A 16,968-nucleotide genomic window follows, 5' to 3' on the forward strand; every position below is an offset into this window, starting at 1 on the left:
ATTATTTTAAAAATAAAAATAAAAATAAAATAAAAATATCCCAAAATGTAACTTTAATTATTTATTTACTTTCAACTAAAGTTTATAAAAAAATGAAATAAGAGTTAAAATAGATATTGGACAAAATATAAATATTTAATGTCAAAAAATAGGTTAAAACTTAGGAAGGGTCAAAAATCACGTGTCTACACAACAGCGGATCAAAAGTGGATCCAAAGCACCTCGGGTGCAAGTCCTTTCCAAGGGGCTTTCTAGCCCCATTTTGCCTTCCCTTGCCTCCTCCAATGATCCTTGGACCAATGTGAGTGTGATCATCAATAAATGATGCCCTCTTGATGGTAGGGAGGCTTCTTCAAGTACCTCCTGCTTTATGAACAATTGGATCCTTTGAAGCTCCTGGGCTTGAATTCTATTGAATGACTTGGAACTAATCCGAAGTGTATTAGAGGCTTAGCCACATTAGTGAGAAAGAACTTAATGTTCTGACCAAGAAGAAATTATTGTCGAATTTTGAAAGTGCGAAATTAAAAAAATATGAGCATTGCGTGGCTGGAAAATAAAATAGAGTTTCTTTCAAGTCTCATCCTCCTTAAAAAAAGACAGAGTTGCTTGAGCTGGTCCATTAAGATTTATGTGGTCCAATGAAAATGAGGACTTCGTGTGGTGCACTTTATTTGGTCACTTTTATTGATGATTTCTCAAGAAAACTTTGGGTCTATGTCTTGAGGACTTAATACCAAGTGTTGGGTGTCTTTAAGAAGTTTTAAGTTTTTGTTGAAAGAGAAACATGGAAGAAGCTGAAGTGTATTTGTACTAATAATGGTGGTGAAATTTATGGAATGTTTGACGAATATTGCAAGCAACAAGGTATCAGACATCAAAAGACTCCTTCTAAAACTCCCTAGCTTAATGATTTAGCGGAAAGGATGAACAGAACCTTGATGGAAAAAGTCAGATGTTTTCTTTTTGAAGAAAAGTTCCCTAACTCCTTTTAGGGTAAGGCTTTATTGACTACTGCATATGTTATTAATCTATCACCTACTGTTTCTTTGCAAAGTGATGTATCAAATAAAGTTTGGTATGAGAAGGGTATTTCCTATGACAATTTGAGAGTATTTGGTTGCAAAACTTTTGAACATGTGCCCAAAGATGAGAGATCAAAGTTAGATTCCAATACAAGGCAGTGCATCTTCAATGGTTATGGCCTTGATGAGTTTGGTTATATGCTATATGATCCCCTTGAGAAGAAACTTCTAAGAAGTCGTGACATTGTCTTCATGGAAAATCAAATCAGTGAAGATATTGACAAAGTGGAGAAACTAAAATCTTAGAGTTTGGATGATTTGGTTAATCTTGATCAAATTCCTCATACAAGTGAGTATGATGTTGATGGGCTTGATAATCATTGTGACGCCTAGAATCATATTCCAAATTAGCATGTTGATGTTGATAATGACAACGATGTTGTTGTTGACGATGCTTCAATTCAAGAAATTGTGGACGAGTCAAATGTCTTACCTAGAAGGTCTACAAGACAATATTTTTCTTCTTTTCGTTATTATTCTAATGAGTATATTTTACTCACTGACGGGGGAGAACCTGAATGTTATGAGGAGGCCATAGAAGATAAGCATAAGGATCAATGGACTGAAGCCATGTAAGATGAGATGAAATCTCTGCATGAAAAGCACACTTATGAGTTGGTAAAATTGCCTAAAAGCATGAGAACATTGAAAAATAAGTGACTGTACAAAATAAATTTGAAGAACACAGCTTGAAGCCCACGTACAAATCTAGATTGGTCATCAAATAATTTGGTCGAAGAAAGTTATTGACTTTGATGAAATATTTTCTCCGGTGGTCAAAATGACCTCTATTTGCACAGCTCTTGGTTTGATTTCTAGTCTTGATTTAGAGATCAAGCAGATGGATATGAAGACAGTTTTCCTTCATGGTAACCTCAAAGAGGAGATTGATATGGAACAACCTAAGGGATTCAAGGAAAAGGGTAAAGAAAACTATGTGTACAAACTCAAATAGAGTCTCTATGACTTTAAGCAAGCTCCCAGACAACGGTATAAGAAGTTTGAATCTGTCATGGGGAGCAAGGCTACAAGAAACTTCTTCAGATCACTGTGTATTTGCACAAAATTTTTTGAATGATGATTTTATCATCCTTCTACTATATGTGGATGATATGCTGACTATGGGCAAGAATACTTTCAGAATTGATGAATTGAAGAAACAATTATGCAAATTTTTTGCTATGAAAGACTTGGGTCATGCTAAGCAGATTTTGGGCACGAGGATTACTCATCTCAAAGATGAAAGAAAGTTTTATTTGTCATAGGAGCAGTACATTGAACGTATACTGGAGCGCTTCAACACGAAGAATGTTAAGGTTGTTAACACACCCCTTGCTGGTCATATGATGTTGAGTAAGAAAATGTGTTCTATAACGAAGGAGAAAAAAGAGAGCATCGCTAAAGTTTTATATTCCTTCATTGTCGAAAATTTAATATATGCAATGGTGTGTACCATACCTGATATTGCTCATGTAGTTGGTGTTGTCAGCAGGTTTCTTAAAAATTTAGAAACGGAGCATTAGAAAGAAGTCAAATGGATATTGAGGTACCTAAAAGGAACCTTAGGTGATTGTTTGTGTTTTGGAAGATCAGATCCAATCTTAAAGGGCTATACAGATGTTGATCTAGCGGGTGACCTTGATAACAAAAAATCTATTATTGGATTTTTTTTACATTTTCAGGAGGAGCTATATCATGACAATCGAAGTTGCAGAAGTATGTTTCACTATCTACAACTGAAGTTGAGTAAATTGCGGCTACTGAAGCTGGCAAGGAAATTATATAGCTCAAGCGGTTCCTTCAAGAACTTGAATTACAACAAATGAAGTACGTTGTCTATTGTGACAGTCAAAGTGCAATAGACTTGAGCAAGCATGTACCATGCAAGAACAAAACACATTAATGTGAGGTACCGTTGAAGTCGTGAACAAGTGGAGAACGAATTATTCCATGTTAAGAAGATTCACACGAGTAAAAGTCCCGCGGATATGCTGACAAAGATAGTGCCAAAAGACAAGTTTGAATTGTGCAAAGAACTTGTTGGCACGAGCTCTCTCTAAGAAAACGGAGATATCTCCTTCAGATGCATGGGACTGAAGGGGGAGATTTGTGGGGTCCAACCTCATTAATGCCATTGAAAAATTGATTCATGGCAGTCCATGATATAGGTAAAATGTTTTCTTCTTGTGACTTATTTTTTTCAAGCATTTGACAAGAAGAAGTTAGCCAATTATCTCCACAGTTGAAAAGTTTGACATTACAACTTTTATTGATGTCACCAATGACATCAGAAACAACATTTTACTGCTATAAATTGAGAGTTTCGGCTCATTTAAAAGACGCACTAAACAGAGAGAAAATAATAGAGAGACTGGTGGGCTATTTCACAGAATGTGAAAAAAATAGTCCGTGAAGAAAAAATTAGAGTGAGCGATATTTTAGTAAGTTGAAAGTCAAAAGAGGATTATTTCTTTTGAGTGTGTGGTAGTCATTTTGAGTATTGTACTTGTGACTACTGTGTAAAATTCTTTACTATAGTAATATCAGTTGCTCCTCTTGGTCCGTGGTTTTTTCCTTTTTAAAAGGGTTTTCACGTAAAATTCTTGGTGTCATTATTTTTCATCTTATTTTTATTATTTTGCCACAAATACTTTTATTGTTATTCCGCATTTATCTAACAACATCAATATACTAATATAGTTTTTTATTAGTGGGGGAGTCAAAATTTTCGTTACGAAGAAAAAATATAAAAAAAGTAAATACACAAAAAATAAGAAAATTCAATATATACTATATACACATAAAAATAATAATTTTAACTTTATATATATAATATACGTAATTATCCGCCCAAAAAAAATTTTAATGAACCTCCTCGCACCCACGACGCTTTGTCCATGATCCTTTTACTTATTGTATGTTGCCAATGGATAACACATGTATATAATTAAGTCTTAGTACGTAACTAAAACAAAGGAAACTATTACCAGCATGTAATAAAATCGAAGAACAAACTAAGACAGTAGAAGGGAAAATCAGACAACGCTCAAATATCTAATAACTTTCTATTCTAGTCTTCACCTTCCATATATACTGTCCTATTTAGGATCATATCTCTCATAAATTGTAGGTGTGTTATATCTTATCTAATTATTTATTCCCTATACTTCTTCGATCTACCTATATCTCTCTTCATATCCACTGTAGGCTATAGCCGACCTATCACACCTCCTTAATTCGTGAGATATTTGTGTATCTCCTCTTCACATAGCTAAATCATCTCAGACTCGTCTCCCTTATATTGTCCACCAATATATTCCCAATTGTTGCAATTATATAATTACACGTGATTAATATCAGGGCACATTCCTAATTGTTGCAATTAATTATTATTACATGTGATTAGTGCATATTTCTAATTGTTGCAATTAATAAACAATTAGGTGCTATTTCTGCTAGCCACCTAATAATTACTCATTATTTTTTATTTTGAAGTTCCCATGAGTGATAAAGACTTTTATCAATTGTGTTCTTTGTGACTTTTCCAAAACGTGCTAAAGGTCTCTCTAGGTTAGAATTCTAAGACCAAATTTTACACCAAAAAATCACTCATGATAGTTGGGTGTCTAACTGTCTATTTACGTATAATCAGATAAAGCTATGTCTCCATTTTAAGTGGAATATCTTTAAAAGATTCACATTTCCAATGTGCCTTGTCATGAATTGTCATCATCACATTAAAATTTATTCTAGAAACAGCTATAATAATTTTCATATTAATCTCTGATAAGCACACTGATTGTTACACCCTATTGGCTTCTGGCCTTCGGGAAGAGACACAATTTCCCATGGATGATTGTTTTCAAGTGCAAAAATCTTAAGACTGCATTGCCTCCATACATATAGGATCAACGGAAGCTTCAACAAAATTCCTAGGCTCTGTCATGCTGGACATATTAGCAAATAGGCTTGGTATGAAGTATATAACTTGTCATATGATAGATAGTTAACCATGACATAGGATCGGGTTGGATTCAAAATCGAGAGGGCGTCATACGGAAGCTCAAAGTTTGCAAATCATAGAGATGATAAATCAGATGATACAAAAAATATACTAAAACATAATATTATTGATATGATTAGGTCAATTGTAAAATATAATATTATTGATATGATTAGGTCAATTGACCTACATATTAGAACTAAATCAAAAAGATTAAAATCTATAGGGAGAAATCTCATCCTAAACAAGAATCTTTAATGACTACATTGTGGATGCTATTGTATTGCTGTATGAGAAGAGGGTATTCTATTTATAGTGTTCCAAAACATTTACTCCAAGAAAGAGATTAGCCAAATATGAAAAATAATTATATTTTTCTTTCAAGAAAAATAAAAGTAATTAGGTATTACTTTTATGCAAAAACCCTAACAAATCTCTCCCTTTTGGCTTAATTTTCTTCACTTGATCCGCCTTCTTCACATGATCTTCATATGTCACTGCTGCGTACCATGATTAAAAATTGACATGGGTTGAAAATTGAAGCCATATGCGTTAAAAAATAGAAGCATGATTAACATTATTGGAGTCATGTGTTATAAGTGAACATATGGTTAAAAGTGGAGCCTTGTGCATTGAAAGTGATCACAGGTTAAAAGCGAAGCTCATGCATTAAAAGTGTATGCACGTGTTGAAAAGAGCCCAACCGTTAAAATTAAGCAGGAGTTGAAAGTTGGAACCCATAAACATGAGTTGAAAATTGATTTTGATTTTGATTTTAAATAAGAATTAACAGCAAGATTGTTGAAAATTTGTTTAAAAATTTTCTCCACATAGCTAGACAAAGATCTTCATTATCATCAAATTGATTGCAACTTTGTCAACAATCGAACCATTGAATCATTGAACTGTGGGCTCTGATACCACTTGTTGAGCTCGAAAACAAGAGGGCTTCATGCGGGAGCTTAAAGTTGGAAAACCATAGATGATAAAACAGATGAAACAAGAAAATATACAAAAACATAATACTATAGATATGATTCGGCCAATTGGCCTACATATTAAAACTAAATAAAAAAGATTAAAATTTATTGGGAGAAAATCTCCTCCTAAACAAGAATTTTTAATAACTATATTGTAGATGCTATTGTATTATTGTATGAGAAGGAGGTATTTTATTTATAGAGTTTTAAAATCTTTCCTCCAAGAAAGAGGTTAACTAAATATGAAAAAAAATATATTTTTCTATCAGAAAAAAGTAAAAGTAATTATGGTAATACTTTTATTTTCCTTTGAAGAGTAAAACTTAAATTTGGTAAAAAAATCAGGACAAAAATCCTAACAGATTCCTCCTGAACATTTAGTGATACAAAGTCCTTCATTCATAAAGATCTTTTTTATCCCGGCTTGATCTTCTTTGATCTGGAATAACCTCAAATGAGAAAATGGGATTTATATTAACTTCTTGTTGCTCTTCAACTATATCAGGCTCAACATAATATGATATACAGTCAGGTTCCTCTTGAACCACCTCTTAAGGGATCAAACTTTGTACATGTTTATTCAACTCTCCATGTTCTAAGTCATAGAAAGTTGTATCAAGAGGTTGAAAAAGAATTGTTGTAGCATCTTGGTTTTTTTGTTTGAATGGAAAAACAACTTCTTTAAATATGACATACTTGTTGACAAAGAAATGTTGTTAGTCATATCATAAAGAAAATATCTCTTTTGTACATCAGAGTATTCCATAAGATTAAAAGGTTTTGATCTTGGTTTCAGCTTGTCATTTTCCTGAACTATCTTAGCAAAGCATAGACAACCTATCACCATTAGATGACTTATAGAAGGTTTCGTACCATGTAACTTTTTAAAGGGAGTTTTGTTGTTAATGATAGAGATATGTAACCTATTAAATGATATAGGTCGCAACTTGAACAAAACAATCCCAAAATGTATTGAGTACAAGCTTGAAACCTAATAGCTCTTATTATTTCAAAAATGTGTCTGTTTCCTCTGAGCAACTTTATTTTGTTGAGAAATATACTCACGTGTTCTTTGGTGTATAATCCCAAATAAAGCTAATAGGTCAGTACATACAGAGTTAACAAACTATGTGCCATTGTCAGCTCGCATAAGTAAGGAACTATTTCAGAATTACAAAAATATCAAACTTAAGTTTGAACAAGAATGTCCATGAAATTCTTGAGAAACCATCAACAATAACTAAGAAGAATCTGTTTTCATCAAAAGTAGGCTCCTTATAAGGATTCCATAAATTCAGATGAACTAATTCAAATGTATAAGAATTTTTTATACTTCTTACACGAAAAGAGAGTCTAGCTTGTTTGGTACATGGACAAGCTTGGCATTTATTTATTATTTCAGTAATAACATCTGTCTTTACAAGCAAGATTTTCTTAAGTATAGTAGATGAAATATTTCCATATCTTTTGTGCCATATGTTTATGTCTACACTAAAACTAGTAACATAATCAATTTTAAAGGTGGCAACAGAAACGGAGTGCTTGGCAGCTAAAGAATGTATGTCTTATCCATAAATAGTGGATTTACTTGTTAAAATGCAAACGTTTTCTTTCTTTCTACCAATCATCTTCACCTTCGCCCTGTAAATCTCCTAATACAATGCAGATACCTGCAGTGTCGTCTGAGCGAGAGGATTCTCCAATTGTGTTTTTAAAGTGTATGAACTTTTGGTACTATTCTTTGAGGATAGAGCAGCTTTCCAACTACTCAGTTGCTGTTGACTTTAGCTGATTTGGTTGTCTTGAGCCCATGAATTGCTCTGCACCCTAGTTCAGTTTTGTACCTCTATCCTTTTTGTGAATCAATACCATAGTCCTCTACTTGTGTATTATAAGTAATGTTAACAGCTTTCTTTTTCTTGTTCTTGAGGTCTTGGGGATAACCAACGAGTTTATAGCAAACTTCTCTTGTATGGCCCTTCACTTTGCAAAATCATAGAACAAATTATAGTTTTAACTGCTGTTTAGCAACACTTATTGAAAATATTACAACATCATAAGGCCCTTTTACCATAGATGGCTTAGCTCCAAAAATCTCATAACTGAACCCTATAGCCTTTTGGCTCTCATCGCTAATAATTATAGAATATGTCTGCTTCACATATGTCATGAGATTCATCAATAGAATTTGACTTCTAGCCTGTATATTTGAATCACTTAACCCTATAAGATTTGTAATAGCCTTTGTTTTTGTAGATGTTGAACATACTCTCTTAATTTTTTACAATTAAAAGTAGGTGCGGGGAAGAGATTCAAACTCCTCCCAAAGATCCTTCAACCTAGAGTAATCTATATTTACAGATGCAAGTCCCTTGATTAAGGGTTGCTATGTCTTAATGGATGTTAAAAGTTCTAACCTCATCAACCTTGTTAAGTCGTACATGCAACTCTTCCTACACTTCTAATACAATAGATGCATACATTCTTCCACCTAAAAGTCCTTTTGACACTTAATTCATAATCCACGAGAAAATTATAGCATTGACCCTTCCCCAGTGACTCTTTATTTCTTGAAACCTTTCTTTAGATCACGAACCATCAACCATTCCTAATTTGTTTCTACCTAATAAATCAATAGGCATAGACATATACCATAATGCATAATTCTCTACCCCAGTCAATTGAAATAAAGTAATTTAAGAACCACTTATATCGGAGGGTTGAAGGAACAACGGGTGATTGATCCATGCTAGAACTTGTGCCACTACTTGAACCAGGCCAGAGTTTTGATCAGGTTCTTCATTGCTCGCCATTGAAGATTCAAGATTTGAGATTAAAGCTTCAAAATTTTCTTGATTCAAGAACTCTTTAGGTGAGAGCTTTCACTTTGTATGAATTTTTGCAGAAAAACACATGAATTCACAGAATCAAATCTAGATTTTACTAGCTACACTCTTAACACTATGCTGTAAGCAAGAATTAGAAAAGAGATTATAGAGAAGAAGGAAAAGAAATTATAGTAATTGTATATTCAACCTCGTGTATACTATGAGTAACTAACTTTTGGGCATTAATTAACTAATTCACTGTTAATTAATCTAATAACGTAAAATCTAACTACCCTTACTTTCTATATTCCTTTCAACACTACAATTTTATTTGTAAAGGGTTTGAATTCAAGATATTTGCGACCGTTGTCACGCCAATAGCTAGTAGGGTCGCCTAGCTTCGGAACGATGAGACCGGACGTCAACCTATGACCAGAAAAATAAGGGTGGATATAATTTTTTCAAAGATCCACAATTTTCTCTCTAGCCATTACGCAACGAATAAAGATATGAGTAAATGGAGTCTTTGTTGGGCCTATACTATGAGGATGGTCTAATTATTTGTTGTTGATTATATGATTTCTACTCATTCACTAGAACAATCCTTAAGTTTGCGATCTTAAGCTCCAAAGCTAATGAAGTATAATAATATTGAGTTTTTTCAGTATTGCTCCCAATCATCAGCGTTAGAACTCAGGCTCGTTTTATTTACTTATCTTGTTATTTCCATTCAATTCCCTATTTGTTATTTCATGTGTTGTTGTCTTATTCAGCAAACCTTGTGTTTGGGTTGTATCAGTTTGTGTATACTTGAGCCTCACCTATAAATTTTACCATAATCATTTTAACGGTAAGCAATAAAGGCACCTCTTTCTCTTTTATTTTAGGGATAAATAATAAGGTAGTCACAACTCATTGGGACTCACAAGGTCCATGCATCAATTCAATATCATTTTTCATCCGATAACGAACCAGTCACGACTTGAGACTACCCCTAGTCAAAACACAGTGCTTGAAATCACAAGTGATCCCAAGTTAACCCATGAACTAGTATACTGCTTTAGCAACTGATTTAAATTATATAAAAACTAAATTTACTGAGCGGAAACATGATCATGAGAAAGTTTGAATAAAGGTAGTATTGATAAAGTTTACATCGTGATAAAACTGAAGAAAGAAACTTGAATTGAATGTAATGACTCTAACTGACTATCTAGGAAGCCTCTACTATATTGACTATAGATAGCTGGGACATGCCTCCAACTACCACTAGTCAATATATATGGATAATAACAATATAGTATATGAATTACAACTGACTGGAGTACCCAAAACAAGAGAACTCATCACCTCCTGGCTGGAAGCTGCAAACTATCTGATTATGATGTGTGGTCTACAACTGGTACCTACATTATGAGACAATATAGCACATAGACATATATGTGGATCAGTACTTTGGAATGTATTGATTAAGTGGAGTGAATACAACAAGTAATAGATACATAATCTTAAAATATGCATTCTAAGTGCAAATAGACTCACCAAGAGACTGAAATCGACTGAAATCTAAAGTATTTTAAAACATGAGTAACAAACACAATCTGATAAGCTGGTGAGTCACTACACTTAGTTTCTTAAATCATTAATTTTGTAGAATAAGTAGAACAAAAGCTGGGAAGTGAAAAAACATGAATAATGTATATAAATCTCATGTAAAGTTGAACATGTTGTAAAACTGAACTGAGGATCATGTATAGATACTGAGTATGAAAACATGAACATGTAAAATTGAGAATGCAAGACCAAGTATAGCATGTGCTAACATGATTTGAATAACATGAATAATCTATAAAACTGATTGAATAATTACTGAAATCTGATTACTTGGTCAAGCAAACCAGAACTGAGATAACTAAAACTATGAGAGTTATCATGTAATCGATATGCCCCAATCTGAGCTAATTGGGGTCCAACCTGTAACCCCAGTTGAAAGGGTGTCAATACCTTGCTACCGGTACTAACATATGGCTGTGTGGATCCACTAATCTGATATCCCGAAGGACTAGGGAGTCTGTCCTAAACTGGCGGGTGACCCCTAAGAGAGTGTCAGTCCTAAACTGGTGGCTGACATCTCATAATCCTACGCTGGATACGTAGTTCTGGAACTTAGGGACTGCTACTAAGGACCCATTCCTAACTGGCGGGTGAGCCCCCATCCCTAGGTTCACTCGGTGCTAAATCCTATTCCCAACTGAATAACACTAGTATTATATGGGTCTAACATGACATAGTATTGTACTGATAAGTGCTCAAAATGAACATGGTAGTCTGAAAATAGTAATCGAAACATGATATGATATATTTATAACTTGAAAATGGAAACATATAAAAGCACATAGGTATCGGGTATTCATAACCCTCCAGCACTGAATAGTTTCTTTAAATATGGTAACAACGTTAAAACAGTGATATAAAGTCATAATGCAGAGACCCAAAACATTGGATAATTCAATACGTGAGTATAATACATGGATTTAAACATGGAAACATATTAAAACCTATCAGAATAGTAATTTCTCATCAAAATAATGAAATTCAAGATAAAACATCAAACTTGTAGTTTAAAACATGAATAAGTATAACTCTTATGCTCTTTAGTCCCTTAAATCACATAATAATGCTATACATTGAACACATGAGGATTTGGGAATGAATCCTAACTTAAAACATGTAAATTCAACTTGAAAATCATACATTCGGCCACGAGGATGAAAGATTAACCTTGTTCAAAACCCCACATACCTTATTTGAATAAATTCTTGAAGAAATCTTGTATTCGGAACTTAAATCCTTGTGTTCTTGAGAGTAAAAGCTTGAAATTTGTTTCTTGGAAAAGGAGAAGGGTTTTCAGTGAGTAATTTTGAGGAAGATGAGCAAATAATGCCCTCTTGAATGTCCCAAATCGTGTTTTGAATGACTTGGGTTGAGGAAAAAGTACCGAACTACTCTTGGCCTTTTTTACCCGTGTAAATAACCCTCGTAGAGCGACCCCTAGTCCCGGGGAATACCCCTTGCGGTGTGAGGCTATCGCGACCCCTAGTCCAGGGGAATAGCCCTGCTATCGCGACCCCTAGTCCAGGGAAATAGCCCTGCTATCGCGACCCCTAGTCCAGGGGAATAGCCCTGTTATCGCGACCCCTTACTGTTTCACACAAAAATGATCATAACTTTTCGCTTGGGTATCGGATTAAGGAAAAATTGGTATCGTTGAAAACTAACTCAATTATCTATCATTTGCTGGGTATTGAGCTACAAAATTCCACATATATCAAAAGTCATACACATTCAAAGTCGACCCTTGTAGAATCGAATACCAAAAATTTGGCCGAATCAAAGGCTCTTAGCTCATCTTTGCTCTAAGTGATTCCTACGAATATTTTTCACCTCGCCAGCACTTCACACACTAGGATACAGATTATGACACGTGTATTCAAATATAAATTGTGGGATTAAAGTTTACACACGTAGGAGCGACGGTTCAATATCTAGCCTAAAATGCGGGGTGTTACAGAACCTTTACCGATTAAACTCACATCACTCCACCAAAATTAATCATTCTCCATCAGGTAATTAACCATCTTTTACTGTTTAGGATAATTGAACTTTTAAAATTTATTTGATTATCGTGATTAGGATACTAAAATCTCAATATGAAATTTGGGATTTAATTTGACCATCGTTTGATTGTTGATACTAATAAATATTGATATAAATTTTATACTAAAATCTTGATATTATTTATACTAAAGTAAGAACAAAAATAAATAGAGAGAGAAGGACAAGATTCTTTATTTCTCATGAGGGATGAGAGATCATAAGATTCTTCAGACTACAATGAACAAAACTCCTCTATTTATAGGAAAAAAATACTCCTATGTTCTCTCTAAAAGATAGAAACTTTATATCCTAATAAATATCAAATAGATCTTGATAGATCTTATGAGCTCTTGATAGACATTCACTATAATGTAAATACATCTATAACACTCCCCCTTGAATGTCTAATTGATAGATAATGTGTCTTGTTAAAATCATACTAGAAAAAAACCAGCGAAAAAAAATCTAGTGAAGGAAAAAGAGTACAAATCTCTAATAATACGCATTTCGGATGCCTCATTAAAAACCTTACAAGAAAAACCCAGTGGGACAAAACCTCGTAAGGAAAAAAGAGTACAGTGCGTATTAACTCCCCCTGATGAGAACATCCTTGAACCTTTACATTCCGATCTTGTGCACCATCTTCTTAAAAGTTTCAATTGGAGGAGACTTGGTGAATAAATCAGGCACATTGTCACTTGAACAAATCTGTTGCCCGTTAATATCACCATTCTTTTGTAGCTCATGTATGTAGAAAAGCTTTGATGAAGTGTTCTTCGTTCTATCTCCTTTTATAGATCCTCCATTAGGATGTGCTATGCATGTTGCATTATCTATGTATAAAACTGTGGGTACATTGTCACATTTTTCTCGAATGAGACATAACATGGCCATACACATTCTCGGCTAGTTTTATGAATAGATATCATCTCAGCATGATTCGATGAAGTGCTACATAGATTGCATTGTATATCTGTAAGATATGACAATATCCCCACATATGAACATACACATAGCATATTTGAGACCGAGCTTTATGCGGTCAGATAAGTACCCAACATCAACATAGCCAATAAGATTAGAACTGCAGCAACAACAAGATACCTAGTGTATTCTCAAAAGGTGGGGTCTAGGGAGGGTAAAACGTAAGCAGCCCATACCACTACCTCAGACGAAGTGGAGAGGCTATTTTCAATAGACCCTCGGTTCATGACAAACAACTCTTGTCCTCATCCATAACAGTAGCAAACAAGATCCACTATCAGAAATTCGCTATTTTCCGACTGAAAAAGGTAGTCGTAAATCTTATTTTTTTATTTTTATTTTTTACAAAATATTTTTTCAATACTATTTATGACAAAAACAGTCAGAATATTTGGCAGCAAATTTTGGAAAATATATATTCCGACTACAGTAGTCGAAAATATAAATAATTAAATAAATTATTTATTTAAATAAATTATTAAATATATTTTTTCGACTACTGTAGTCAAAAATACCAATAAATAAATAAAATTAATAATTAATTTAATATATCTCCGACTATTGTAGTCGAAAATATAAATAATTCAATAAATATAATACTAAATATATAATCAGTCCCTTATACAAAAATTAAATAATGATTTAAATAAATTATTAAATATATATTTTCGATTACTGTAGTCGAAAATACTAACAACTAAATAAAATTAATAACTAATTAAGTATATATCCGACCACTATAGTCGGAAACATAAATAATTAAATAAATATATTACTAAATATATAATCAGTCCCTTATATGAAAATTAAATAATTATTTAAATAAATTATTAAATATATATTTCTTACTATTGTAGTAAAAAATACTAATAACTAAATAAAAATAATAATTAATTAAATATACATCCGACCACTGTAATCAAAATATAAATAATTAAATAAATATGTTACTAAATGTATAATCAGTCCCTTATACAAAATTTAAAAAATAAGTAAAATAAATTATTAAATATATATTTCCGACTGATGTAGTCAGAAATACTAATAACTAAATAAATATACGACTTAATATATAATCATATTCTTATATAGAAAATTAAATAATTATTTAAATAAATTATTAAATATATATTTTTGACTACTGTAGTCGAAAATACTATATAAATATATGACTAAAAATTTAATTAAGTTGTATGAATTAATTTAAATATATAATTTAATTGTATCAAATATGTAACCGACTGATGCAATCGAAAATATTAAATAATTAAATCTGCTAAAAATGGTTTCGACTATTGTAGTCAGAAATTTAAATATATAATTTGACTGTATTAAATTTTTTTTCGACCGGTGTAGTCGGAAACATTAAAGAATTATAATTAAATATGTCAAATATCACTCACATCTAGGGGTGTACATAGGTCGGGTTAGTTCGGTTTTTCATTAAAATATAACCAAACCAACAATGTCGGTTTTCTAAATCTATAAACCAAATCAAACCAATATACAATCGATTTTTATATTTTAGTTTTAATCTGTTTTTTTTTATTTTTTCAGTTTTTCGATTTCTTTTCTCTATTTTTTTACAATTATAATGTGATTGAAGAAAAAATTAAATGTTTTCACTAAAAAGATTAAAAAAAACAATGGTCATAGAGTTGTTCCAATTAAAATTAAGTTGGCAATTACTAAGATGTTTAAACTACTATCTCTCAAAATAATATTATGTGGATACTCTGTGGTTCACTTTGTAAGTCACTAGTCACAATAGCTTGTCTGAAAGTTTCCTTCACATAAAATGTGAGCATAAAGAAGAATGAAGAATTGAAGACAACTTCTTAAAAATTTAACTCCATAAAATAATTAACTATAACATAATTCCACAAGAAAAAAGAGAAAGAAGAGAAACAAACCTAAATCAAAACTTGACGAATGGGGAGAATGAGAAAACTAAGATGAAAGTAAGATGAGGAAATAATGAGAACTCTCTGAAAACTTGGAAAGTAAAATGTAAAGTGAAGCAATTGAAGAGTTATAGGTTTTTATATTAATATTGGGTTTTGTATTAACCTGTTACTAATGGATAAATATTAGGGAAAAGGACAGCAATAGCACCTAAAACTAAAATAATATCATAAAAATAGCACTCAAAATTAAATACCCTATAAATAGCCACCAACTAATTTCACTAGCTAACCTTCATTGTCATACGCTTAAACATAATCGAAAATGTCGTTAAAGAAACTTTCTCTTTCTTTCTTTCCTTTTCATTCACATTTTCCTTTCCATTCAAACTCCCAAACCTCCATTCCTTTACCTTTTTTGATACTTCAATTAATCTTTCTTATTCCATAAATTTTATATAAAATCTCCAAAAATTTGTATTCAATTAGCTTCCTATAATTTTTTCCCATTGTAAATTTGCTCAAAATTGATACAAAATAATGGCTTCAACTTCAGTTTTAGTTTCAATAATGATAAAATACGGAGGTCAGTGGATATCTGATGTTGAATTTAAGTGTATCAATATGGTATAAAAGAGTACCAACTGAGTATAGGGATTGCATGTGCATGCAAAGAATTCCCTCCCCCTTTTTTAAAAAGTATATCAATGTAGTATAAAAGTGTATCAATGTGACATAAAATGTATTAAATGGGTATAAAGACTGTATATGCATCCATAGGTTCCCCTTCATCTTTTTAAAAAAAAGTGTATCAATGTGGTATAAAAGTATATCAAACTGAAAGAGTATCAATTGGGTATAGAGATTATATGTGCATGCAAAGGTTCCCCTTCTCTCTTTTAAAAAATGTGTATCAATCGGTATAAAAGAGTATCTATTGGCATATTCTTTTTTTTTATCTTTACATGCATCAAAACATCTCCGACTCACCATGATTGAGTCAGCCTCTAAGAAGAACATTTCCAACTCACCGTGATTGAATCAGCCTCTGAGAAGAACATGGACCAAGACATGGCTTTTCTCTTATCTTGAGACCTTATTATTTTATTTTTTTCTTCTTCAAGTTTAATGAACTATGACATTGCTTCAAGTACAAACCTGTATGTAATGATTCTGTAAAATAATCATCATTAACAACAAATTTGAGGTCAAAATTGACCGCTTTACCCGTTAATTTTAACTTTCCTTTATTTCCTATTTTTTGCTCCATGTCCATAGTTTTCAATGCTCCAATGCAAGAAACAACAAATCAGTATTTGATATTGATCATAAAATACAGTAGATTAATCGATGCATAATAGAGAAGAAAAAAAAGAAGATTTGAGAAAGTATATTTAAAAAAGAAAAGTGATTTAAGAGTAACAGCTATAAAGAGAATTTAATTTCCTTAATTGTGTAAGGAGAGTGGTTTTGGGCCAAGTGGCTAAAAAAAAGGAAATAAATTGGGCCGACTGACTCCAATTGTCC

The 16,968-nt window shown here is 32.4% G+C and overlaps 1 pseudogene; it reads left to right on the forward strand.

The window, feature by feature from the left end:
• Window positions 1–1,866: 1,866 nt before the first annotated feature.
• The window catches only part of LOC107846220, a 29,486-nt pseudogene continuing 14,384 nt past the window's right edge, over window positions 1,867–16,968 (forward strand).

Source organism: Capsicum annuum, chromosome 11 (assembly GCF_002878395.1).
Source record: "Capsicum annuum cultivar UCD-10X-F1 chromosome 11, UCD10Xv1.1, whole genome shotgun sequence".
NCBI lineage: Eukaryota > Viridiplantae > Streptophyta > Magnoliopsida > Solanales > Solanaceae > Capsicum > Capsicum annuum.